Source organism: Giraffa tippelskirchi, chromosome 8 (assembly GCF_054371585.1).
Source record: "Giraffa tippelskirchi isolate mGirTip1 chromosome 8, T2T-mGirTip1v1.2.pri, whole genome shotgun sequence".
Taxonomy (NCBI): domain Eukaryota; kingdom Metazoa; phylum Chordata; class Mammalia; order Artiodactyla; family Giraffidae; genus Giraffa; species Giraffa tippelskirchi.
In genome coordinates, this window is record NC_137282.1 from 9,410,568 (window position 1) to 9,437,332 (window position 26,765).

A 26,765-nucleotide genomic window follows, 5' to 3' on the forward strand; every position below is an offset into this window, starting at 1 on the left:
AGTCAGCAAAGTTGAAGGTATGTCAATAGAAATGACCTAAACTAAACAGCATTGAGAAAAAAATATTTTAAAATATTAAAATGCCCCAGTAGTGCATGGAGCAATGTAAAAAAGTATAATGTATATGACAGAAGAAATTACATATTTAATAAGCTCATGAACTTTAAGTAAGATAAACATAAGGAAAACCATAGCTGAATCGTCATGTACATCATAGCCAAACTGCTGAAAACAAAAGATAAAGAAAAAAACCTTGAAAGCAGCCAATTAAAATTAGACATTAGACAGAGGACAACAATAATATGGATTATAGCTGACTTCTTATTAAACAAATTTTAAAAGGTACAAAACAAAACAAAAAATTGTATCTGGAAGTCGGGGGAACTCCTCCAAGTCTTGGAAGGAAAATAACAACAAACAAATAAGCAAACCTGTCAACCAGTGAAAATATTCTTCAAAGATATAGGTGTAATAAAGACATTTTCAAATAAACAAAAACTAAAGAGTTTGTTGCCAGCAGATCTTCACTGCAGGACTGTGCTACAGAAGTTCTTCAGGCTGTACAGAAATACCAGATGGAAAATCAGATCTTCAAGATGGAATGAAAATTGCCAGGCATAATAAATATGTGTATTAGCATAACAGACTTTCTTTTCTTTTAATTTTTTAAAAAATACATATGATCTTTTTAAATTCAAGTTTTTAAAAATATGAGCTATAATTTACATGCCATGAAATTCACTTTTTTAAAGCATACAATTCAGTGATTTTTAGTCTGTTTGTGAAGTGCTGCCATGAACACAGTCTCAGAACGTTTCTTCACCCTACAAAGCCCTGCATCATGAGCATTATTTCCCATTGTCTTCTTGCCACAGTCCCTGACAACCACTAATGCACATTCTGTCTCTGTGAACTTGCCTATTCTGAGCTTTCTACATAAATAGAATCAAACAGTGATATGTGACTTCTGCATCTGGCTTTCTTACTTAGCATAATGTTTTTTTTTTTTTAATCCATCTATATTGCAGCATGTATCAGTACATCATTCTTTTTATTGCTCAGTCATCTTCCATCATATGGATCACCTTTTGATTATCCACTCAGCAACTGATGGATATTTGGGCTGTTTACGCATTTTGACATCATAAATAACACTACTTTAAACATTCACATTACAGTGTCTATACAAACATCTTTTCAGTTCTCTTGGGTATATAACTAGGAGTGGTATTGCCAGGTATGCAGCAACTCTCCATATAACTTTTTAAGAAACTGAAGACCTATTTTCAAAAGTGACTGCACCATTTTACATTCCCACCAACAATGAATGAGTACTCCAATTTCTCCACTTCCTTGTCAACACTTATTATTATCTATCTTCCTGATTCTAACTGTTTTAGTTGGTGTGAAGTGGTATTTCCTTGTGATTTTGACTTACTTTTTCCTTATGGCTACTGACATTGAGTATTTTTTCATGTTTTTATTGTATATTTGTATATATTCTTGGGGAAATACTTGTGTATAATCTTTGCCAAGTTTCTGAGCTGTCTTTTCATTTTTGGATTGTGAGAGTCTTTATTTAGTCTGGATACTAGACTCTTATCAGATATATGATTTGCAGTTTTTTTCTCCCATCTCTCAGTTTTTTTCCGTTTCTTAATAGTATCCTTTGAAGCACAAATATTTTTAATTTTGAATTTTAAATTTATGTGTATATTTTCTTTTTCTTTCCTTTTTTGGTATCCAAACTAAAGAACCCTTCCCTCATCCAAATATCACAAAGTTTCCCCCAATTTTTCTAAGAGTTTTATAGTTTTTGCATTTATCCATTTTGAATTAATTTTTTGTATAATATATGCTTTTGTATATATATATGCTTTGTAATAGTATTTCAGCATCCTTCTGTTGCATGTGCATATCCATTTGTCCCAGGAACGTTGTTGGAAGGATTATTCCCTTATTGGATTGTCTTGGCATCCTTGCTGAAAATCAGTTGACTACAAAGGTATGGAATAGTTTCTGGACAACCAGTTTTATTCGGTTGATCTGTCTGTATTCCACCATCACGCAATCTTGATTATTGTCACATTTTGAAACCAAGATGTGTAAGTGTTTCAACTTTGTTCATTTTCAAGACTATCCTGTCTCTTTTCTGGTTCCCTTCCATTTTCATATGAAATTTAGGATCATTTTGTCAATTTCTCTAAAAGGAGAGCTAAGATTTGATAGACTTGTATTGAATCTGAAGCCCAATTTGGGGAATATTGCCATTTAAATAGTATTAAGTCTTCCAATCCACGAATGCAAGATTTGCTGTATTTAGTGAGGTCTTTAAAAAATTTCCTTCAACAATATTTTGTAGTATTCTGTGTACAAGTCTTATACACATTTTGTAAAGCTTATACCTAATATTATATTCTTTTTCATGCAATTGTAAGTGCTACTGTTTTCTTTATTTCTTTTTTGGATTATTTATTTCAAGTATTTAGAAATATGCTCTTAAAATATTGATCACTATCTTGAAATTTTGTGGAACTCACTTATTTATAAATAAGTCACTTGTTTATAAATAACAACACTATAGTTGTTCAAGTCTTTGATTTTGTTGTTGTTGATCTTTCACCTAGTTGTTTTATCCGTATTTAAAGCTGGATATTAAAGCTTCTAATTACTATAGTCCGATTGGCGACTTCTCATTCATTTTTGTCAAATTTTGCCTCATATACATTTGAGGCTTTATTGTTAGGCCTACAAATTGTTTTATTTTATTGTTAGATTGACTACATTATCATCATAAAATATCCTTCTTTGTCTCTATACCATATGTAGATTAAATACTACTGAAAAGTATAACATAAAGAATGGAAATGTAAGGTTCTTACACTTTCTTGGAAGGGATGCAATATTCTAAATAGAATAAAAAGTTGAAGTTTCTGTACAAAAGTCTTTAGAGAAAGCACCAAAAAAGTAAAATTTATCCCTTGTCTAAAAAGCTAATGGATAAATTAAAGTAGCATTCTAAAATAATTCAGTGAAGTCAGAAGAAAGATGAAAGGAGAAGAGAAAAAATATATAGGATGAACATAAGTAGTGAAAATGGAAGCCTCAGATCTGACCATTTGAATAACTATAATTAAATATGAAATGATTATCCATTCAAAGAAAGAGATTTTCTGAATGAGTAAAAGTCAAGACCCAGCTAAACCTACCACAGAAACTCCTCTTTGTGTGTACTTATTTCAAAGGAGATATTTATTATCTATCACAGCGAGGATAACTGACAGTGAGAATATTAGGATTCTGTTGTTAAGAGATGTGTATTATCTTAGCACAATTATCCTGTTGTATTACTGTTACCTCACTATATAGTATGCATATTACCCCACCTGACTATGTACATACAACTGTATATACTATACTTTATGGATGATTTTAGGGGGTTCAAAGAAAGTTTTGACTTTAATTTATTTTGTTTTCTACGGTAACTGTGCTACTCATGAGTTGTCACTTACCTTTGCTTTTGTCATTTTGCCTCCCTCGTGTGAAAATCTGCCCAGTGCCGGAAACCTTACTGCCGTTCCAATCATATCTCAATCGGGCATTTCCTCTAGTACCTCTATGTTAAGGCTCTCCACACTCCTTCTGTTGGGCTAAAAAGAATGTTTTTCCTCAATCCAGGATCTGACTGAATTCTACTGATTATTTTCTCTATCTGTATAGGTATTTTCCCAAATAAAAGTCCTTACTATAATGAACTTAGATTACCTAAGTGTTCTCTTTAGCTCGATACATTCTTCTCTCTAATCTATCAAACTAACTTAAGTACAATATATATTATGTCCTGGCTCCCCCTAAAACCTCAGGCATTTTTTCAAATACTCTTGCTGAATAAAATTGGATTCTTTCTTATCTCAGTAATTCATGGTTTTCATTCCTGTCACCACTGTTTATGTATATATTAAGTAAAGTTTAAAATTTTACAGTAGTTTTAGATTTACAGGAAAACTGCGATGCTAGTACAGAGAGTTTTCATATACATCACACCTAGTTTTTCTTGTTACTAATGTCTTATGTTTGTGTGTCATATTGTCACAGGTAATGAAATAATATTCTAAGGTATTATTAATAGAGGTCCCTAATTGATCATTCTTCTTTAATTTTTACTTAATGTTCATTTTCTATTCCAGAAGTCAATTATAGTTGTTATTTTTTTAGAATACTAATGTAGTTATCATTATTTTAATTATTTGTTTATGGCTGTGTCAGGTCTTAGTTGTAGCACGTATGATCTTTGTTGCAGCCTGCAGGACCTCTCACTTAGGTGCGTGGGGTTAGTAGTTGTGGTGGTCAGGCTTAGTTGCTCCATGGCTTGTGAGATTTTAGTTCCCTGACCAGGAACCGAACCCATGTCCCCTGCATTGGAAGGTGGATTCGTAACCACTGAACCACCAGGAAAGTCCCCGTTATAATAATTAACCATGTCTCCTAGGGTTCTTAGCTGTGACAGTTTCCCAGACTCGGGTTGTTTTTATAATCTTGAATAGTTTTGAGGGTATTGGTCAGATATTTTGGAGAATGCCCCTTAATTGGTACTGTCTTCATGATTTGACTGGGGTATGAGTTTTTGAGGCAAAGGCCACAGTGGTAAAGTGCCACAGTGGCAAAGCAGTATTGTGTGTACATACTATCAGTGTGACTTTTAACTGTTGATATTAACCTTGACACCTAGCCCATGATCATGTCTTTGGAAAGAAGCCCACACTTAAAGGAGTGAAGAGTTATCCTCCACTACCTTGAGAATGAATTGGATATGTAGATATTATTTAAAAGTCTTCTGCCTGGGAAGTTGTTTTTTTTTTAATCTCCTCTTCATTTATTCGATCATTTATTTATATCAGTATGAACTCATAGATATATTTACTTTACACTTTTGGTTATAATCCAATTCTACTCTAGTTTGTTGCTTAAATTGTTCTGGTTTTACCTCAGGGAATTCTTGTGGTTAAGTTCCTCTGTCTCTTTGATATACTCCTATTATTGTGGGGTTTTCCTTGTTTGTTTTGTTGGCACTTCCTTACTTTTTAACACAAGGTACTTGAGGATCATCTTGTAAATTTCCTTCCTCAGTCCTAGAATTAGCCATTTCTTGAAGACATCCTGGTTTCACCCCCTCTTTTTTGATAATTATATTAGAAACCATGATTTGGGCATTATATCTCTTGCCTACTTTGAAAAGTTTTTTTTCCATTTTATTCTATCTGGTCAAATTAATTTTCTGTTACTTTATTTTTGTCTTTTGGCCGTGCCACAATGCATGTGGGATCTTATTTCCCTGATCAGGGATCCAGCCCATCCTCCCTGCATTGGAAGTATGGAGTCTTAATCACTGGACTGCCCCTGTGTAGTCAAATTCTTTCTCTTCAAGTATTTTTGTTTGTTTGTTTTTAAATTGCATTTATGCCTTTCAGCTCATCGTTCCTCTACTGGAAGAATCTCTTAAGCAGTCTCTTTCTTTAATCTATTTCCCATTTGGCATCCAGAGAGGCTTTTATAAAATATAAATCTTATTATGCCATTACCCTGGTTAAAAACCTTTGTAAGCTCAGCATTGCCCTCAGGAGAAAGTTTAAACTTAATATTGTTGGAAAGGAAGTGGAGATCTGATTTCTATCTTCCTCTCCAACTTGACCTCTAAAAACTCTCAACCTCGTTTTACACTTCATCCATAGTGAAGTAATTTTAGTTTCTTGTGAGTCTTTGCATAGTTACATTTGTGGAACATTGCACTTCCTCCTTTGTTTTTACCAACACACACACACACACACACACACACACACACACACACACACTTCACTGGGTAGAGTCCTACAGAGTTTTTAGCCCCCTCCTTAGACAAGCATCTCCTAGGAAGCTCTCACAAGGACGCTTCCAAGCTGGGGTCCTTCCTCAGCTCCCCACAGGGCCTTGCACTGTGGTTTCATGTCTCAACACCCGTCACAATGGTCGTCATCGCTTTGCACCTCTCTTCCTGAAGGCTGAGTGCTCTGTCATGGCAGAGACTTTGTACATTGCTTCATCGCTGTAGAGTTAACGCTTAACCCAGTGTCTGGCACTTGACGTGCCCTGAAGAAGTATGTGTTTAGTGAATCAGTAAGTACCCCCTGGGGGATTCCCCCTCATGCTAGTCTCATGGATATAAAGGGCCCAGACATATTTCCAAAGGGGTATGGCTCTCCAAATGTTAAATATATACTGATTTTCATAGGCAGAGACTCCATAGGTATCTGAACAGGTGATGTAACCCATCTTTGGTTGCTCATAAGACAGAGTTCCTGGCCTCCCTTTTTATCATTTCCAAGTGAACACAGAAGGCAGAGTGCAACTTCTGAACTGCTTGAGCCTCGTCCTGATGTAGCATGTGGCAAGTGCTTGGTTAAACAGACTGGGAAACCAGCCACAGAGAAACGGACAGGAATTCTAAAGCTGCCAAGAAATCTCCACCTGCACCCCCTCACAGCTCAGAATAGGGAGTGCTCTCTAAGGCATTTCCAAACAGACTCCAAAACTTCCGCTCTGACAGTGACACACTCACATAGCCTGTAATGGGAGAGCAGGTAGATAAGGCCTGACGCTGCTCCCTGGCAGCAGTGTTTGACCCAGAGAAGACTTCAGTGTCTTTCAAATACCTTTCCTCGGGGAGCTAGGACGGTCATCTTGCTGTCATGAAATACGGCCTGGATGTGAGGTCTCAGACCCACCAGGATGGATATTGATCTTGACTCCTTCCAAAAACTGATGCCCTTCTCTAAATCTGATAGGGGAGAGGCCACGCCTGCAACCGTCCCTCCTTAGATAAGGAAATGGGGAGAATATTAATAGCCCTCCTTTCACAGATAGCTTTTAGGGGAGAGAAGCTAAAACTGCCATAGCGTAACCAGATTTTTCTTCTGAAGGAAGGACATGCTTGTGCATCAGGTTTAGAAGGGAGTCTTTTATCTTTGTACTGAATGGAGTGAGCTGGAAATATTTGTCCTAAAAGCATGACCTTTTTTGGCCAAGGGAGGAAATTAGGAAAGCTGAATACACTAAAATCTGTGATTCTTCGGGAAGCCACGTTGACTGTTTACATGTTCTGCCTCTTAGCCATGCTAATGAGGATAACTAAATGGTTAATTTTTTCCTACTATCTTTGACAACCTAGGATAATTATTTTTTAATTTCTTATATTATTTAATGCTCATCCACTAGAACAGTAGGCTATATGGTCTGGGTATGACTTTTTTAATGGCCCCTTGGGTTGCCAGATAAAATACAAGAAGATCAGATAAATTTGAATTACAGAAAAACAACAAATAATTTTTAGTATATTTAATTTTGGTATGCAATGAGTATCCAATATTTGGGACACACTGATACTCAAAAAGTATTTATTATTTAGCCAAAATTCAATGTTAATCAAGCTTCCTGTATGTTCACTTGCTAAATTTGGTATACTTTATGTCATGCCTAATTCTTCAGGCCAAAATATCTTTAAAAGCTTTAATTTCAATAAAATAAAGAGTAAAAGATGTCTTAGAAGAAGGAAATGGGTTCACTGACCTTGGCAGCATCAGTTTTTATTGTCAGGGAGGATCCTCAAATTTGCAAAATCATTTAAAAAAAACAAAGACTAAAAGTTATCAGTACTTTTAAGTATTTCATCTCTGTGTAAATTATTGAGACATGTAAAGTATGGAGACATTTCTGAGCTTTTACTTTCCCTGTTCCTCTAACAAGATTTGAAAGTCACCTGAGCAAAATAAATGTAAATATAAATAGATATAAGGGAAAGAAAGAGAGGACAAAAAGGGAGTAGCTTGTGGTAGCTTGTCATTTTTTTCTTTTTCTTTCTTTTATAATTCTTCCCTCACTTGGGTGTTTCTCTTCATTTTCTCTTGTGTAATAATGTAGGCATACAAATATATATACAATATTACATGTATACTTATATATATACATTTATAAATATATGCAAATATAAGCCGTGCATTTATATTCATTTGTACATTGTTACCTCTGTATTTTACATATGTATTTATTTATAATAAAGATCTTTTGTTTGAGACAAGTACCTGCCCTCAAAGCTATGAAGGTTAGACCCAGGCAAGTAGGAACTCAGATACTGATTTTTTGTGTAACTTCATCTGTGTGTTTGTGTTTTTGCCTTGTCTCACTCTTCTCCCGCTTTTTATTTCTGTAGAAAAGTTATTTAGGAAAATCCTGGTGGCTCAGATGGTAAAGAATCTGCCTGCAGTGCAGGAGACCTGAGTTCGATCCTTGGGTCAGGAAGATCCTCTGGAGAAGGGAATGCCTGCCCACTCCAGTATCCTTGCCTGGAGGATTCCATGGACAGAGGAGCCTGGCAGGTTACAGTCCTTGGGGTCGCAAAGAATCGGACAGGACAGAGTGACTAACACTTCACTTCAACCTTCCCTTGGCTACACCTCAGAGAAACAGAGCTTTGTCTTTCTGATCCACCTGTGAGGAAGGTGGTTACAAAAATCCCATGACTGAGAATGGTGTTGATTCTAAAACTCAGAACTGCTCCCTGAGCTTGAGCCCTCTGTGAGCCCGGGAATTCCCTTGCGAGTGTGGGAATCCCCATGTGAACCTGGGGTCCTTGTGTCCGGCTGGAGATCCAGAGCCTGCCTGGGTGCATTAGCCCCAGCTGGGCCTTCCCATCTCCCAAACTATCTCCATGCTCACTCAAAACCTGGTGGAAAATTTTACCAAAGTACGATTTTCATACCTCCAAAATTCACGCTTATATATGAACAGTCATGGATGAGAAATACGGTAAAGAGAAGTAGTCAAGCTGAAGGCGTGAATCTTTTAAAGGGTGGCTGGCCAGTATTTCTCCATGACCTTGTCTGTGGCTTGAGCCCTTATCGCCTCTGGGCTTTGCTCAGCTAAGAAGCAGCAGTCAGAGACTTCCCTGGCAGTGCATTGGTTAGGACTCTGCACTCTCATTTCTGAGGGCCTGGGTTCAATCCCCGGCCCAGGAACTAAGATCCCACAAGCCCCAAGGCAAAGAAAACAGCAATCACAGGCCTGGAAGTTTGGGTTCAGGAGTGGGTGCCCTGCTGTCACCAACACAGTCATTGTAGGGGTAGACTGAGCTTCCTGTGACCGAGGATAATTTCTCATTGCTACATAATGACCTCTCACTTCTGGATCAGAGAGATGACAGCTACGTAATAGCTTGAACTCAGAAACTTTTCTGTTGCACTTCAAGTTTGTAATGTGCTTTCTATTCATTATGACTTTTACTTCCTATATAGCCTTATACATTTACTCAGTTTCCCCCTATTTAATAGAAATCCAAACAATGCGTATGCTCGTGGCTGACCTTGTTTATGTCCCATATTCTCCAGAACACCAGAAGCTTTTTCTGGGGTCTTTCACACCTAGGTACAGCCTGAAAAATGCAAAATTGAGAGGTGGGTGAAGTTTGACTTTAATGCTCACACTGATTTCTTCGGATGCCACTCTAGCCCTCGCGGGGCCTCTCCTGCGGTGCTTCTTTCCCTGATCCCCAGGCCTCTAACTCTCCATCGTCTCCTGGTCCTTATAACAGAAGTATCCTCCCATCTAATAAGCACTTATTTACACTGTAGAAGGGACTGCAGCTGATTTCCTCCTAAGCAGAGGAGTTTTCTGACCCTCCCATTAACTGTGCGATGAAAGAGTCCATTCCCCACTAACTGAGAATAAAGACAGATTGAAGGTTTGTTGTTGGTGGCGGCCGGAATGTCTTCCCAACAGCCCCCAGATTCCAGCATCCTCAGCATCTAGTGTACCCTGCTCCACCCCCTGACCCCCGGGGATGGCTACCTAGTGTCCTGGTTGAGTCTGGAAAACAAGGATGACTCCATCCCACAGTCACGTGAGTGGTTCAGGGGTTCTTCAAAGCAGACATTTGTCCAGGACTTCATCATGACCTGAGTCATCAATATACACCACTTCTATTATAGCACAAGACCCGGCTAATAACTATTTTAATGTGACTTTGAAGCGATTTCTGCTTCTAAAGTTTAATTTTAATAATTCTCTGAGTTCTGTTAATTTCTCTCTCTCTCTCTCTCTCTGAGGAGACAAGGGGTGCAGAACTGTGAGGAATTCCATGTTGACATCTAGGTTTACCTCCCTTTATCCAGACCTTGGTGGATTCTGGCTCAAAGGGAAGAATCGAACATTTACTAGGATGGCAGCCTCCTTGAGTCTGAGTCAGCTACCTTGTCATTAATTCTGATTTGGTGCTCAGCAATTCCCATGAGAACAACTGGCTTTTCTTGTCTCTCTGGAATTGGTACCATTCTGAGAATAATCTGAAAATAATTTTATATTATTTTATTTTGGTGGTATGACTGTAGTGTTCTTTCTGACCCCTGTCTCCAGCACCTGCAATTTGGCTGAGAAATGTCTCTTTGAGACAGAGGAGACATTTCAAGATTGCTCTCTTGGGAATCATAGTTTTTATTTTTTTAATCTCTTTCATTATTTTTTTATGTTTGAGATTCAGACCGTCTTCCTCTTTTCAGAACTTTTGAAGGTGGTTATTTTTTCAGGAACTACACACTTGAGCCAAGGCTAAAGAACCAATTACTTTTGCAGGAATACCTAGCCCAGCTTTCAGATCAGAAAAAGGGACCAACACTCCCTCTGGAGGGAGGTGTTTTTTTTTTTATTTTATTTTTTCTAAAGATAAAAGGTTTTCATTAAAAACAAACAAACAACAACAAAAAGCAAACAACTTGGCAATTGCATCTTAGGAACTTAGGGAAATTAAAATTGATCCTAGGACCCTAATTCCTCATATAAGATTCCTCAGTGCCGCAGATATATCTGTTAGAATGAGACTTGATTGTCTGAGACAAAAACTCTCCCCTACCCATCGATCTTTCATCAGTGGTTTCTGGTTGGACTCAAAATGCCTCTGTGTAATTACAAGCTCCCCTAGGCTATGTCACTTGTGATCGCCTCGTGTTTATAGCTTATAGCCCCAGAAGCTTTAGCAGGCATAGCAAATTATCTTTTCTAAGTTGTTGTTTATTTTCCTGAAAGATTAACAGAAGGCAGCCAAAGAAATGTGAAGGCATTTAAAGCTGACCTTCGAAACACCAAAAACAAACAAAAAAACCCCCAAAACACTGTGAGGCCATTTTGATTCTTTGTCAGAATAAATTGAGCACTGGCTTAAAAATAAGAATGGGGATGTGCAGGACTTGAAGGAACTGTTTGACTTTATGTCAGAGAAGCTGGTTTTTCCCAGAGTGAAAGCTTTGCTGCACCATACGTCAACCGTCAATGCTTGGCAGAGTCTGTTTTTCAGTTGCAATCAGTTCTGTGAGTGCAGGCCTGTTTCTTAAGAAGAAAAGGTAATGCAAAATGTGTAACCCTCAAATGTCTACTAGGAAATGTTCCCATGTCCATTAAATGAAAAGGAAATGACATATTGAAAAGTGCCATGGAATAGTCACAGGATCTTTTGGAAATGTCCTTAATTTTCATTGCTGGACTTTCTCACAGTTCTGCATGGCATCTCTTATGACAGAGGCTAAGAAGCTTGCTCAGAATTCTGGAACCTTTAGAAAAGAGCCCAGGTCACTGACACTTTTTTTGGCAGGTGGTGATGGGGACCCCTTCAAGGTATGTCAGAACTCAGCCTTTCCCACTCTCAAACTTTACTAGATTATAGTTTCTTTGACTTCTTAAGGTCCCTTGTTAATTTTTATTTTTAACATCTTAACTTTTTAAAATTTGAAGTAGAGTTGATTTATAATATAGTTTTAGTTTCAGATAAATAGCAAAGTGATTTGGATATATATAGGCTTCCCCAGCAGCTCAGAGGTAAAGAATCTGTCTGCAATGCAGGAGATGCAGGTTTGATCCCTGGGTTGGGAAAATCCCCTGGAGGAGGATGTGGCAACCTACTCCAGTATTCTTGCCTGGAGAATCACATGGTCAGAGGAATCTGGCAGGCTATAGTCCACGGGGTTGCAAAGAGTTGGACATGTCTAAGTGACCAAGCACACACACACATATATATATATGAATATATATATATATATATATACATATATCCATGTATCCATATATATATATATATATATATACACTCTTTAAGGAGAAGGCAATGGCACCCCATTCCAGTACTCTGGCCTGGAAAATCCCATGGACGGAGGAGCCTGGTAGGCTGCAGTCCATGGGGTCGCGAAGAGTTGGATATGATTGAGCGACTTCACTTTCACTTTTCACTTTCGTGCATTGAAGAAGGAAATGGCAACCCACTCCAGTGTTCTTGCCTGAAGAATCCCAGGGATGGCTGAGCTTGGTGGGCTGCTGTCTGTGGAGTCGCACAGAGTCGGACACGACTGAAGCGACTTAGCAGCAGCAGCAGCAGCATACTCTTTAAGCTTCCCTTTTTAAACAATGCTATTCAAACACATGCACAAAAACCATGTCTATTAACTACTTATCCAAAGTATTAAATATTTTCCTGGCCACGACACAAGAGTTGATGAAGGGATCATTGAAGATGCAGAGGAATTTTTAGAAGCCCCAAAATCTGTTGTTGTTGTTCACTTACTAAACCTTGTCTGGTTTTGTAACTCCATGGACTACAGCATACCAGGCTCCTCTATCCTCCCCTATCTCCTGGAGTTTGCTCAAATTCATGCCCATTGAGCCTTATATATAGCCTTATTGTACTCCTCCCAACTTAGAACCGGTCTGTTGTCCCATGTCTGGTTGTAACTGTTGCCTCTTGACCTGGTTTCTCAGAAGACAGGTAAGGTGGTCTGATATTCCCATCTCTTGAAGAATTTTCCACAGTTTGTTGGGATCCACATAGTCAAAGGATTTAGCATAGTCAGTGAAGCAGAAGTAGATGCTTCTCTGGTACTCCTTTGCTTTCTCCATGATCCACCAAATATTGACAATTTGAACTCTGGTTCCTCTACTTCTTTGAAACCCAGCTTGTGCTTCTGAAGGTTCATGGTTCATGTACTGTTGAAGACTAGCTTGAAGAATTTCTAGCATAACCTTGCTATCATATGAAATGAGCACAATTGTAAAGCAGTTTCAACATTCTTTGGCATTGTCCTTTCAGTTAAGTGATAAAACAAGGGGAATACTCAAAACTTTCAAATTAAAGTCAGAGGCTCTTTTTGGAACATTGTACCCACTCTTTCAGTGGGAATCATTTAGTTTTTTATTTATTATTTAAAAATGTATTATTTTTATTTTTTTGTCTGTGCTTTGTCATGTGGGATCTTGGTTCCTCCACCAAGGAGCAGACCCATGCCCCCTGCAGTGGAAGCGCAGCGTCCTAACCACTGGACAACCAGGAACTTTGCAGGAATCATGTTTAATGAATATTTAGTGTACATCCACTACAAGAGAATGGAATTTTGATTGCTTGGCCAGAGGATGGGGTGTCTCGGAACGTATGTATGCTGATGGGTATGAGCGTGTCTGTGTGTAGTGGTGAGGAGTCTTCTTTTGAGAGGGGATGTTACAGAGAGCAAATTTTCCCCAATCATTCTCACCACTTGTGTCCAGGTCTTTGGAGAAAGGTCACGATCAAGATTTATTGCAAATCATTTCCTAAGCCACCTTCTCTTTCTTTGTGCCTTGACTAAGTGGATCTCTCAGAAATCATACAAATGGAAATGCTTTGTCCTGGTTTGGGAGAGCAGACCTAGTAGGCACTCTATCTGTTCATCAGATTGAGGAGAATCTCATTTGCTGTGTTAGTAGCCAAGCCGTTTACACATGAGCCCCAGGGAAATTGCTGCCCCTCCTTTTGAAAAGATGATCCACCATCAAAACGGGGAGAAGGAATAGAGCCATATGACTGGCCTCTAGATCTATCTCCAGGAAACTCTACAAATGTATACAAATTAAAACGTGGCAGATGATTTCAAGGTGATGAGGGGATGTAGGTGATGGAATCCTGCCTCCATATCTTTTCTCTGTGTCGATGACTCCTTCCTTAGCAGCTTTTACACACAAGTGAATTGTGGGAGGTTACTGATGCTTGAGTAGTTTTTTGTAAAGTGATCAGATGTATTATGAATGCAAAGAAGGTATTAATAATTGAGCTTAAGATCACCGTGCTGAATGACACCCCGAGAGAGAAAACCTTTACCTGCAAGCAGTGCACATTTCTTGCCCAACTCCCCGTGTACAGAATTAGGGCTTCTGGATCCTCTTCATTACATGTAGAATGGCAGCTTGATGCATAACATTACTGCCTTGGCTTACTTTTGAATTTCTGGGTGAAATTAAGGATGTGGAAATCATCTTTCTCTAGGATTAGTGCTATAAGGAGTGTTTCTGCACTGTGAAAGATAATTTCTCAGTCGTTGTTTAGTCGCTAAGTCGTGTCTGACTCTTTTGGACCCCATGGACTGTAGCCCACCAGGCTCCACTGTCTATGGGATTTCCCAGGCAAAAATACTGGAGTGGGTTGCTATTTCCTTCTCCAGGGGATCTTTCCCATCCAGAGATCCAACCTGCATCTCCTGCATTGGCAGTTGCTTCTTTATCACTGAGCCACCAGGGGAGCCCTAGTTTCTTAGAGGTGACAACAAATAGGAAATATTTTTCCCCAGCTATTTAAGGGAACAAACCTGGAGTAAACACTAATTTATTTGCATTGTGCTTAGATGCTTTTTTGCTTGTGGTAGCGCTAGTGGTAAAGAACCCGCCTGCCAGTGAAGGAGACATAAGAGATGCGGATTCGATCCCTGGGTCAGCAAGATCTTCTGGAAAAGGACACAGCAACCCACTCCAGTATTATTGCCTGGAGAATTCCAGGGACAGAGGAGTCTGGCAGGCTGTGGTCCATAGGGTCACACAGAGTTGGACACAACTGAGACGACTTAGCACGCAGGCAAACAAACAGAATCTTTGTCACGCATCTTTAGCTGTGCGTGTGTGCTAAGTCTCTTCAGTCATGTCTGACTCTTTGCGACCCTATGGACTGTAGCCCTCCAGGCTCCTCTGACCATGGGATTCTCCAGATAAGAATACTGGAGTGGGTTGCCATGCTCTTCTCCAGGGGATCTTCCCCACCCAGGGATTGAACTGTCTTCTCTTAAGTCTCCTGCACTGGCAGGCGGGTTCTTCACCTCTGGTGCCACCTGGGAATCCCACACCTCTAGCTACTGAGCCGAAAAGAAAGGAACTTTATTGAGTCCAATGACATTGAACTCTTGGTTGTATCTGATATTTAAAACTTTTAGATAATGTTCATCTATGGGGTGTTTGTTCATCCCTCTTCTTTTGTTCCTGCCCATAGCAGAAGATCATCCTAGTCAAAGTTTTATAGATTTTTTGGCAAGTCATGCTATTTTCTCCTCTGCTTATTACCAATTGATAATGTAAAAACATTCAGGGACCTTCTAAGAAGCAGCTTTACAATCAGAGCCTCATATTTCTCACCTCAAACTTGGAGCATGAAACTCTCTTAACATATGACTCCATTCCTCTTTCTGAGTTTCTTCATTTGTGAAATGAGAGTTTTGAACTTCCTGGTACCATTAAAGTATTTCTATTTCGGGAAGTTTAAATGACTATGATTTTACTTTATTCCAACCTACCTCCTTCTGCCTGCATTCAAACAAGAAACAATAAGGGAACAGGCCATAAAGAGGAAGAAAGTATCTTACATTAGAAATGTGTGGAATTAAACAAGTCACTCAGCCTTTCCGGTCCTTGGTGTCTAATATGTAAATTCATGGCATTCAAGTATGTAATCTCTGTGAGTCTTTCCAACTGGAACATTCCATTGTGTACCGTCTGATGTGACAGCTGTTGGGCATTTAAAAATAATAAGCACTTAGCATTAATATTTTTCAATTGATTATAGGTTGAAATTATAGTATTTCAGACATATTAAGTAAAATACACTAATATTATTAGAATTAATTTCATCTATTTTGCCTTATTTTCTTTTACTGTGGCTTCTAGAAAATTTAAATTACACACGTGGCTCACAATATATTTATGTTTTCCAGTGCTATTCTATAATGTCTGTGCAAAACAATTTTGAGACTAAAGTCCAAATATTCAGCATTACATGTAGTGATCATGCCTCATGTGTGCTTTTCATTTGCATGTGTGGACATATAACCTCTTGCACACCTACATATACACAAGGCATCTTTTTAAAAAACAATATACCATAAGGCGTATTTCCTCTCCTTCCTTAACTATCAGGCAGTGTAGTGCCACCACTGGTCTAGGTTATAACATTTAATTTAGAAAAATAAAAGCTTTGACTTAAATTATATATCACTGCATTAGTAGATGACCTTTGTGACATTACTTACCTTTGGGAAAAAAAAAAAATATATATATATATGCCATTGATGGGCTGTGCATTGCTGAGGTATTAAGGAGTGAGATAAGAAAAATAAAAATTTTTAAATGGAAATCAAACTCTTATGGGTCAGAAAACAACATGTTGGAGACATGCACTATCACAGCGTGTGTGTCTGTTAACAGTGAGTGGGGTCAGTGAGGCTTCTGCAGGACTGGGATGGCTTGGGTCGCTTTAGTGTTCCTGCTTTGCTGCAGTTCCAGTTTTCTTCTGTTGTTGTTGTAGTTCAGTCGCTAAGTCATGTCCAACTCCTTGTGACCTCTTGAACTGCAGCACACCAGGCATCCCTGTTCTTCATTATCTCCCGGAGTTTGCTCAAAATCATGTCCACTGAGTCAGTGATACTGTCCAACCATCTTATCCTGTCGTCCCCTTCTCCTCCTGCCCTCAATCTTTCCCAGCATCAGCGTCTTTTCCAATGAGTTGACCCTTCATGTCAGGTGGCCAAAGTATTGGAGCTTCAGCTTCAGCATCAGTCCTTCCAATGACTGTTCAGGTATCCAATATGCTACTGGGGAAGAGGGGAAAAATATCCTCAGAAAGAATGAAGAGGTTGGGCCAAAGCATAAACAGGCTCACTTGTGGGTGTATCTGGCTGCGAAAGTAGTCTGATGGTATAAAGAGCAATATTGCATAGGAGCCTGGAATGTTAAGTCAATGAATCAAGGCACATTGGACGTGGTCAAGCAGGAGATGGCAAGAGTGAACACTGACATTTTAGAAATCAGTGAACTAAAATGGACAGGAATAGGTGAATTTAATTCAGATGATGATTATGTCTACTAATGTGGGCAAGAATCCCTTAGAAGAAATGGAATAGCCCTCACAGTCAACAAAAGTAAGAAACGCAGTACTTGAATGCAATTTCAAAAATGACAGAATGATCTGGGTTCATTTCCAAGGCAGCCGTTTTTCTTCTACATTAACAACTTTTCCTCACTTTTAAATAATTTTTCTTCTGATAATTTACCCTCTCCTACAATTATTTGTATGCCCAGGAATGAAATTTTCTTTATTAAATACTATAAGCTGATTCATGTTTCCCTTCATTCAGAATCTTTGCACAACCTCCTATGGGCAAAGCACTGTTATGCTCACTCCAGGAAACACAAAGATGATTTAGACTCAGATCTTAACCTGTCCTTACTTGTTAAGAAATGCTCAAGATATACAGAATATAAATATGTAAGTGTGGAAAACTTGGGATTGGGTGCAAGATTAATGATAGGTATCACTGTGTCTCAGTACTGAGTTTCCTCCTGTTTGAGTGTGTGACCTTGAACATGTAACTTAATCTCTCTGAACCTCAGTTTCTTCATCTATGAAATGGATCTGATACCAGTTGAGCTCTACATAGGAGATGTGTGATAGTTAGAGAAAATCTATTTAAAAGGACCCATGCTAAGCCTGTCGGGGAATATGTTCCCAATGATCATGAGCTGTTGTTTTGTAATTATGGATGTAACTGAAAGACAAGGTCTTCCCTTGTGGCTCAGCTGGTAAAGAATCCGCCTGCAATGCGGGAGACTTGGGTTTGATGCCTGGGTTGGGAAGATCCCCTGGAGAAGGGAAAGGCTATCCTTTCCAGTATAAAATACTGTCCACTCCAGTATTCTGGCCTGGAGAACTCCATGGACTGTATAGTCCATAGGGTCACAAAGAGTTGGACACAACTGAGCGACTTTCACACTTCACAGGAAAGACAGGAGGCATTTGAAGTATAAATAAGCATGCTGGGGATTTTGGAGCACAGGTAGTATAGACTGCTGTCCCTCAGTTTCTGGGGAAGATTGATTCTCTCCTCATATCAAAATTCGCAGCTGCTCAAATTCCTTGTATGACATGGCATAGTACACTCAGCCCTTCGCATCTGCGGATTCTGTTTCTCAGAATCAACCATTTGCAGATTCAGTGGACGCTATACTTCTGTTTGGAAAAGAAAGAAAAACTTTGTGTAGAATGTGTGGAATTTGGTCCAGACAAGGGAGAGTTTGCATGAATGCCACTGATAGTTGGACCTTTCAGATGGAGGAACCAGCATGAGTTGTGTGAAACTTTTCATGTGGAGGATCAAATCATTAAGTATGAATTGAAAATAAGTGCTTTTTTTTGGCCAGGAAGTAGAATTCAGATAGAAAGGAAAGACTGAAAGTAAGGTTTTCCCAAGAAGACATTATAATACGTCTATGTGATCTTCCATAGAAACACGATCTTTATTTCCACTGTGTGATGGATGTTTACTGCTGTGTATTCAGATTTACAGGAGTAGTGATTGTGTATTGCATAGATTTTGGTTGGCATAGTCCCTTATGGCCACTCTTTATTTTCATTCTAGGTTACAAATAACCCAGAAGCATTGTTGACAGCCTTATAGTTTATTAAAGACATTTTCAGATTTCCAGCTCTCTGCTCCAAATTAGTAATCAAGTTCTTCCCATACTCATGCCAGCCAGCTACCAACTTCTAGATCTTCAGCCCTCCAGCAGTTTTTCCTTTTCATCCAAAATTTCTTGCCCAGATCACAGCTTTCTGAACTCAAAACAATTTCTTAATCTCACTGTAACTGTTTGTCATGTGGTCTCCTAATATAATAGATAAGAGGGCTGAGTCCTGTTAGTTCTATAATTTATTAGCAGTATGACCTTGATAACCTTACCCAACCTCTTTGAGCTCATAATAGAGATAGTCATAGTGCAGCCTTCCTAGTTATTATGAAATGGAATAACGTGTGTGAAATACTTCACACAGTAGTTGACTCATAATAAGCCTTCCAAAATCTTAATGTCCAGTGTTACGACCTTTAGTCCTTTGATACATGTATTATCATCTTATCAACTTTTTCCTGTCTTCATTTCTTTTATCACCTAGACATCTTCCTGCCTCTCTGTCTTCAATGCATCTCTTGCTAGTACCCTCAGGTCTCTGGCCCTCTGGTGTGTTACATCCCCCCAGACAGACTGTAACCTGGAGTCACCCACACATTTTCACATCCTTTTCTCTGATCAGGATGTTGAGACGCCAATGGGAAAAATCACCTAAACCTTGGCAGTGATAAGTTAACACAGTCCTTCCTCAGCTCTTGACTCAGAGCTTAGTCCTCCCGTGTATCTCTGTGTAACTTTCCTTTTCCCTGTGGACCGTTCAAAGCTGACAACTGATTGCAAAGCTCTTCCTAGCCTCCACCATCTTCACTTTCAGCGGTGGCTTCCCTTCCACCTCAGAGACAGAAGTGAGACCTTCCAGTATTCAATCCCTTGGCCTCTTGCCTCTCTATCTGTAGACTAATCCTCACCTCCTCCCATCTCCTCTCCAGGGACTCCCTAAGAGGTAGAGCTGGATCAGTTACAAAGCCTTATTAACATACCTGTTTTTTGAACACAGACAGTGCTTATTGCTGTGTAAGAAAAGAGATGCAGCTCTCATTAGATTTAAAGTTGAAGAAGCAAGTTGAAATAATTTAAATATGAAAATCAGTCTAGAAGGTATTGAAATCTCAAAAGTATAAAATATTTTCATTCTATTCCCAGCTTATACATAGTAGAAAAATTTTAAATGGTAGAAAAATTACAATTCAAGTAAGTTGAATTATCATATTGTTAATAATGTTATTGAATATTAATTTTAGCCATGTATATGTCTTCCTGGTCCATAAAGACAGTGAAAGAATATTTTTTCTCTTTCTCTCTGTGTATATAGACATACAAATATATAAAGACAAGTATATGTATGTACATATACACTTTTGAGTATATATGCGTGTATATATGTATATATATGTGTGTATGTGTGTGCATATATGTGTTTGTATATATTTTCTTTTGTTTATCTATGCATTGGATTCTAATACCTGACTCTGCTGCAGATACACCTCAAATGTTCTAGTTACATAATGCAGTGATACATTCTCAGTGTGCTTAATGCCCTTGAAAATCTCAGCCTTTCTGATAGAATATTCTGCAACAATATTCTTAAGGGAAGTACTCATCTCAGATTTTCAAGGACAAACTAAATGTCAGATATCCTGATCCATTCATTGTTTGATTATTGGTTGGTTCAGTAATCACTTTCTGACTGTCTGCCAGACCAGGAATGGTTCAGTGGCACTTAGGTACAAAAGTAGATAACAGTGCAATTTTATATGCAGAATTATTCAGAAAAACTGCAGGGGAAACACATAATTCAGAGTGGAGTTATCAGGAAGAGTGTCACAGGGTCAGATGTGCTGAATTTTGGTTTGGAAATTTAATGCATCCAATGGATAATTCCATATCTCCTGGTTCTGTTCACCTTTACCCAAACTCCAAACCCTCCTGCAGAGGCTACAGTTGTAAATGCTTTCTTTTCTTTTTTTTTGGTCAAACCCCACCCATGGCATGAGGAATCTTAAGTTCCCCAACCAGGGATCGAACCTGTGTCCTCTGCATTGGAAGCACAGAGTCTTAACCACTCTGTGTGGGCTCAGAAGTGGCCCTCGAGCTTAGCTGCTCTGCATGTGGAATCCTCCGAGAGTAGGGATCGAACCAGTGTCCCCTGCATTGGCAGGCAGATTCTTATCCACTCCCCCACTTGGGAAGTCCTGCAGTTTATCCTTATCACCTACTTTTTTTCTAACTATTTATTCCCCCCAATGCATTTATCTAATTTCCTGGCTTCAAGTACTGTATCTATGCTGATGACCAGCAGGTGTATTCATCTAGTTCTGACCTCTTCTTTGAGTTCTCGACTTATGTGTCCGGCTGCCTGATCTACATCTGCACTCGATGTCTGATAAGTATTCCAGCCTTGAGTGGGTTCATGCTAAGTTGCTTCAGTCATGTCTGACTCTTAGCGACACTATGGACTGTAGCCCTCCAGACCCCTCTGTCCATGGAATTCTCAGGCAAGAATACCGGAGTGGGTTTCCATTCCCTTCTCCAGGGGAATCTTGCCAACCCACATCCCTTACGTCTCCTGCTCTGATGGGCGGGTTCCTTATGACAAACGTGTCTTAAGAATTAAAGATGTGCTGGGCACTTGAGGCTGTGGCAACAAAGGTGAGCAAGTCAAGGTGTCTACCTTCAAGGAGCTCATAACTTGGTAATGAAGGTGGACACCATCTCAGTGAGCTCGGGCTGCCATCACAGAATGTCACAGACTGGGAGATTAAACAGCAGACATTCATCTTCTCAGAGTCCTGGAGGCTGGAAGTCCAAGACAGGGTGTCAGCATTGTTGCCTTGTGGTGGGGTCACTTATGCTGGTCTGTGGCTGACCATCTTCTTGCTGTCACCTCACCTGTTTGTGGACAAAAAGTGCCCCCTGCCATATCAAAGGATGCTGCTGTCCTCAAGTAATCAGCCATCGAAACCATGGACCTCCTCCTCCTCCACTCCCTGACTGTGCACGCTGAGGGGATTCAGTACAGAGAGAAACAGGACATTTGAGCAAGCACTCACATTTTCTCATACAGAGAAAAGTGCTAACATCATTAACTTTAGATTTTTGGTTTTCTTTAATTAACAGTAATTTTTGATATTCTGAGTACCTGGATTTTTTTTGCAAAACACCGTACATATCCCTTTACCTCTTGGAGCAGCCCTCAGAGCAAGCTGAGAGGTTGTCTCCTGTGTTTAAGTCCTCAGAAAGCTCGTTGGATAGAATATAATTCTCAGCTTTTAGTTGTGCTCTTATTTTCCAGTTGACACACCTCTCCTCTCTACATACATTTGGAAAGAAAGAGATTTCTCTCTCTTCCTCTTATTAGACCACTAATTCTATCAGATAGGACCGCACCTTTACGAACTCATTTAATCCTAATTACCTCCTAAAAAACCCAACTCCAGATATAGTCACACTAGATAGAGTTAGGGTGGGCAGGGTGAGGGGCAGATCCATACCCAGGTCCTCATGATGCTCCCACAGAGGGAAACACAGGCTGCTGGGGGCACAGACCAGCAAACACAGTGTGAGTGGCGTGAGCGGACCAAGAACTTCCCCAAGTATTGACACTGGGCCAATGATGAGAGCCTGGCAAACTGGCGTTTTTCATAAACCTTGAGTGTCTACAGGATGGAGTGGACAAAGGCCCTCCAGTCACAGGGCTCTCTCCCGCCTGAGTCAGCACTGACTTGGATGGGACAGGCAGAGGCTTTGTTATGTCTGTGGTTTATTACAGCCGGGCTGAAACTTGGAGGAAGAAAGCTCCTTTGTTTCATCTTAGGATTGATGTGAGCTGTCTGGGGTACCTGTGGTTCTAGAACTCACCATATCTCATGTGCCGGTGAGATAGACTTCCCACAACCAAGAGCACTCTTCTTTTCTGGTTGCTGCTGGAATCTTAGATGCAGTCCCTTGTCCCTTTGTACCATGATATACAATGGTCACTGTGGGAAAGATGGATCTGGAGTCTACAAGTTAGTGATGATCACTTCTTCCAGCCAAGCTGAGGCAAAACCGCCCTGTCTGTCTTTTTGTCTTCTTGGCTCCCCTTCCGAGTCCTTTGCATATTAGTAAAAATGAAAATCACCAAAATAATGTTACCAAGTCCAAACTTGTTCTACTCACCACAAAAGGCCAATAAATCAGGAGATGTTGGGACAAGGAGTAATGACTTTATTTGGAAAGCCATCAAACCGAGAAGATAGCAGCCTCATGTCCCAAAGAACCATCTTGCTTTCGAATCCCCTAAAAGGGGAGGGTATGTGGTTGGTTGTTGCAAACTTCTTGGTATCAGAATCCTTTGTTCTTGCAGCTCTCCCCATAGGTCAGATCACAATGTTCCTGTAAACCTCCAGCAACACAAAAGTTATTCTCTATCCTGCAACTCTGTTATCTCTGTTTGAATGGAAGACTGTTAGATCTTTAAAAGTGGGAGGCTTGAGAATGGACTGTCCTGTATATTTCAGGCTACAGGCCACCTTCTTTTACAAAAAGCACAGAGCCAGGATGACTCAGCACAGGCCCCAGGGTACAAAGGTTAAAGTAAAAGAAATAGATCTGGAATGGAGTCAGGTTTGTTCTTCCATATTAAAATTATGCTAGGCGTTTGTTCGTATTTTCTCATGCATTAGCTCACTTTTATTCTCACACCTGCCCTGCAAGGAAAATAATGCTAGTCTTGTTTTTCAGATTCACAGAGGACCACTCAGAGTACTTACAGTGTTTGCCTAGAGCAGCCTCCAAGCCCACCGTCTCGTCACCATGTCACATTGTCCTAGAGCTACATCCTGCCCTGCTGTGCTACCATGAGGCCAGCTACTCAGATTACAGCTGTTAATCTCCAGCTAGCTTCTTCTGTTGTATCAGGGGACCTCCCTCTGTCTGTATAGCGTCCCGTGGTTACAAAACTGAGCAGGACCCTCTGGGAGCCTTTTGACAGATCCCTCCCTACCCCCAAGTCCTCAGCCTGCCTTTTGTCTGTAGAAAGACTTTAGTCAAAGGATAAATTTAATCAGAGAAATGAGAAAAAATACAGAAACAAAGGAAAAGCACTCAAATAAGACCAAATAATAATTTAGTCATTAAAGTCAAGGATGTTTAGTTCCTCCTCAAGGACTACAGATAATATTCGGAGCCATATCCTGAGAGCTGTCTTGTAGATACTGAAACCCCCAGTGGGTGGAAGAAGTTAACTGCATGATGCCCAGACTGTGGCCATGACATCAGCTGCCACAGTTACAAGAACTGGCCTCAAGGAAATGGGAGCGAACCGACCCTGGAACTGAAGGGTAACTGTACTTACAACATCAAGATGATGCTGGTCAGACCACTGATGACCGATTTCAAGATGGCCATCAAAGCTGAAGGTGATGTTCTACATGTAGCCCCTCCCCCTACACACCCCTGAAACTCCCCTTTAAAAGCTCTCACCCACTGACTAGCTATGGAGTGTTGGCCTTTGGGCACCAGTCTGCCCTCCCAGAAAGGAAAAAAGCAAGATTTCCTTTCCACCAACCTTGCCTCTCAAGTATTGGCTTTCGAGCAGTGAGCAGCCAGATGCGACTTCATTACTAGAGTGTCCTCCTTAGTTCTCCAGCGAGACAGAGGGCTCCCTGAAGCCACATGTGCTGTTTTATTTGACTTGCTGCCCAGCCCTAAACATAGAGTCGGACACGTCGGAGGGAAGCTGGAAATGTTTGTCAAATGAAGTGTTAACGCTTAGTAACCTCTTAGAATCATAACATTTAAGCTGGCCTTAAACACCCTCTTTTGCAAATGAGGCAGAAAACCAGGAGAAATGAAGGATTTGTGCAAAGTTGCCCAGTTAGTGCCACTGATGGGAATAGAACAGATTCTTGGCCAATGTGTGTTCTTCTCCATAAACTTGTGTCAGCCGTGCCAGCTTCCTGGAAGTCACATTCTCCGCCTCGGAGGGGCGTCCTCATGAGTATTTGAGAAGACCCTTCTTTGGGTCCGTGGTCCTTCCTAGTACCCTTCGGTTGTGCACCTTACACAGGTATTCATCCTCTTCCCTGTTCCCTCTGGGCAGATAAAAGTGTAAACTCTGGATATCTGACATAAACTCTTTCCTTTCTTCTAAGTTTCATATGTTTAAGTTATAAGCCATAGTGATTGCTTTTTTAAAAAAAGAATTGGCAGCTCATTTATCAATTGAACTTTCTTTTGTGTTTTCATGTATCACCGATAGGCAGTTTAAACATGTTAAATACTTTGAACTGACTCTTACTACTAAACTTCTGAAAGCTGTTATTTTGGTACATGAAAGTAGAGTTTCTATTTTTACTAAAACTCAATGAAAGATTCAGTATTTATAGCGCCCTTTAAAGTCCATGACGTTGTCACTAGTGTATTGGCTCTGACAAAACTGAAATCTGAGAGCTGTGGGTAAGCTTTTGCCAAATATGATTTGATCTGCTTTGAACAGTTCCTAGATTGTTCAACTCTAACCTTGGACCTTTAATTCCCAGCCCTGCCTGATACCACTGGGGTGAGTCTCTCTTCTTTCCCCTACCCTTATTTTCTGCTCCAACTTTTGAATACCTGGGTCTTTGCAGATTACCAGCTGCTCAGACCTGAACCCACTTCAAAGCCTCAGCTACTGGAATCCAGCCCTTTTCCCATTTTCCTCTCAATCGGAACATGGATTCAGGGCTATCTCCAGGCTCTTGTGTCTGAATTCATCCTTTCATGAAGCGAGTTCTGGCCTTGTCTAAGCCTTCTGGCATCTTTCCATCTTTCTACCTCCTGGCTTTCCACAGGTGGTTCTGGTGCGTGCAGGCCTGTCTCATGGGCACAAGCCCTGAGTCACTTTCCCAAGGTCCCTCACCCCTCCCTGGTAGAGATGAGACTAGAATCACAGTGTCTCTCCTTTGCAGAGCATCACCTGCTCTTATTAGGTTAAAAAGATGGAGACCAATAGCGTTGAATGTCATTTCTCTAATAAAACTACTCAAGCCTCAATTTGGTGGAACACACCATTGCTAATATTAGAATATAAATCATTCCGTCAAGAATTTACTAGTATTCGGAATGGTCTAGGATGCATTGGAAATGAACAAGCAGCGGGGGATATATATCAAATGCTTTTGCTGAAAAACAAATGTACAGCACAGCTTAAAAGGAGCTTGGGCAGCAAAAAAGCTTGTCTGAGAAAACCACTGAGAGAGAAACAGATATTCTGCTCCATTTTTGTGCACATTCACATCCAGATTGTATTAGGTACTGTAAATGCAGAATTATAACCTATCAGGGCTGTTTGTTATAGGCTGACTCAAATAGAAGCCATGGCAAGCCCCAGTGGCTGGACCAAGAGCTTGATAATAAAAATCTGTAAACAGGCTATGGGACTGAGGAATCATCGGCTGGATAATTTGTGTTACAATAACATACGATTTTACATTGCGAGCATCTCAAAATCTGAAGCAAATCTGTTGTCTTCCTTTGACCAGAGTCCTTGCTTTGCTAGTACCTGAGATTCCCAGATCTTGTAGGAAGGATCCTGAGCTACATAAATGGTCTTTAACAAGAGGAATAAAAGTGATGTTGGTCAGATGGCAGATCCCCCAGCCCCGGGACTTGAAAATCTTGGCTGTGTCCTGATTTTGTGCCCTGAGGTCACCAGTCCTGCCATGGTCTACAGAAGGACAGAGAAGGAAGGGGGCCTCTGACTGTTCCCACATCAGCCTTTGCTCCAGCTTCCACTCTCTTGTTGCTCTGAACACCCAGATTTTAGTTGTCACTTAGAGTGTGCCTCTGCAGTGACCCTTTGGATCTGAGAGTGGCAGGGGTAAAATGATTACAGGACGGATCAGGGCTTGTGCCCTATAGCAATTTCTAGCCTCTTGCCTTCCTAAACAACCTGCCAACCCAGACACTTCCATGTCTTGGGATCTCTCAGA

The 26,765-nt window shown here is 40.1% G+C and overlaps 1 protein-coding gene and 1 long non-coding RNA gene across 20 annotated transcripts in view; one reads left to right on the top strand and one right to left on the bottom strand.

Moving 5' to 3' along the window:
• ZMAT4 (zinc finger matrin-type 4) overlaps positions 1-26,765 on the top strand; it is a 362,048-nt gene that overhangs the window by 247,052 nt on the left and 88,231 nt on the right. The gene's annotated exons all lie outside the window — the stretch shown is intronic.
• On the bottom strand, positions 13,206-22,732 carry LOC145517006 (uncharacterized). The gene is made up of 4 exons (XR_014061921.1): positions 22,672-22,732; positions 21,703-21,813; positions 21,485-21,609; positions 13,206-16,937 (listed from the first exon to the last, which is right to left on the bottom strand). It is a non-coding gene; the product is annotated as an uncharacterized LOC145517006 (long non-coding RNA).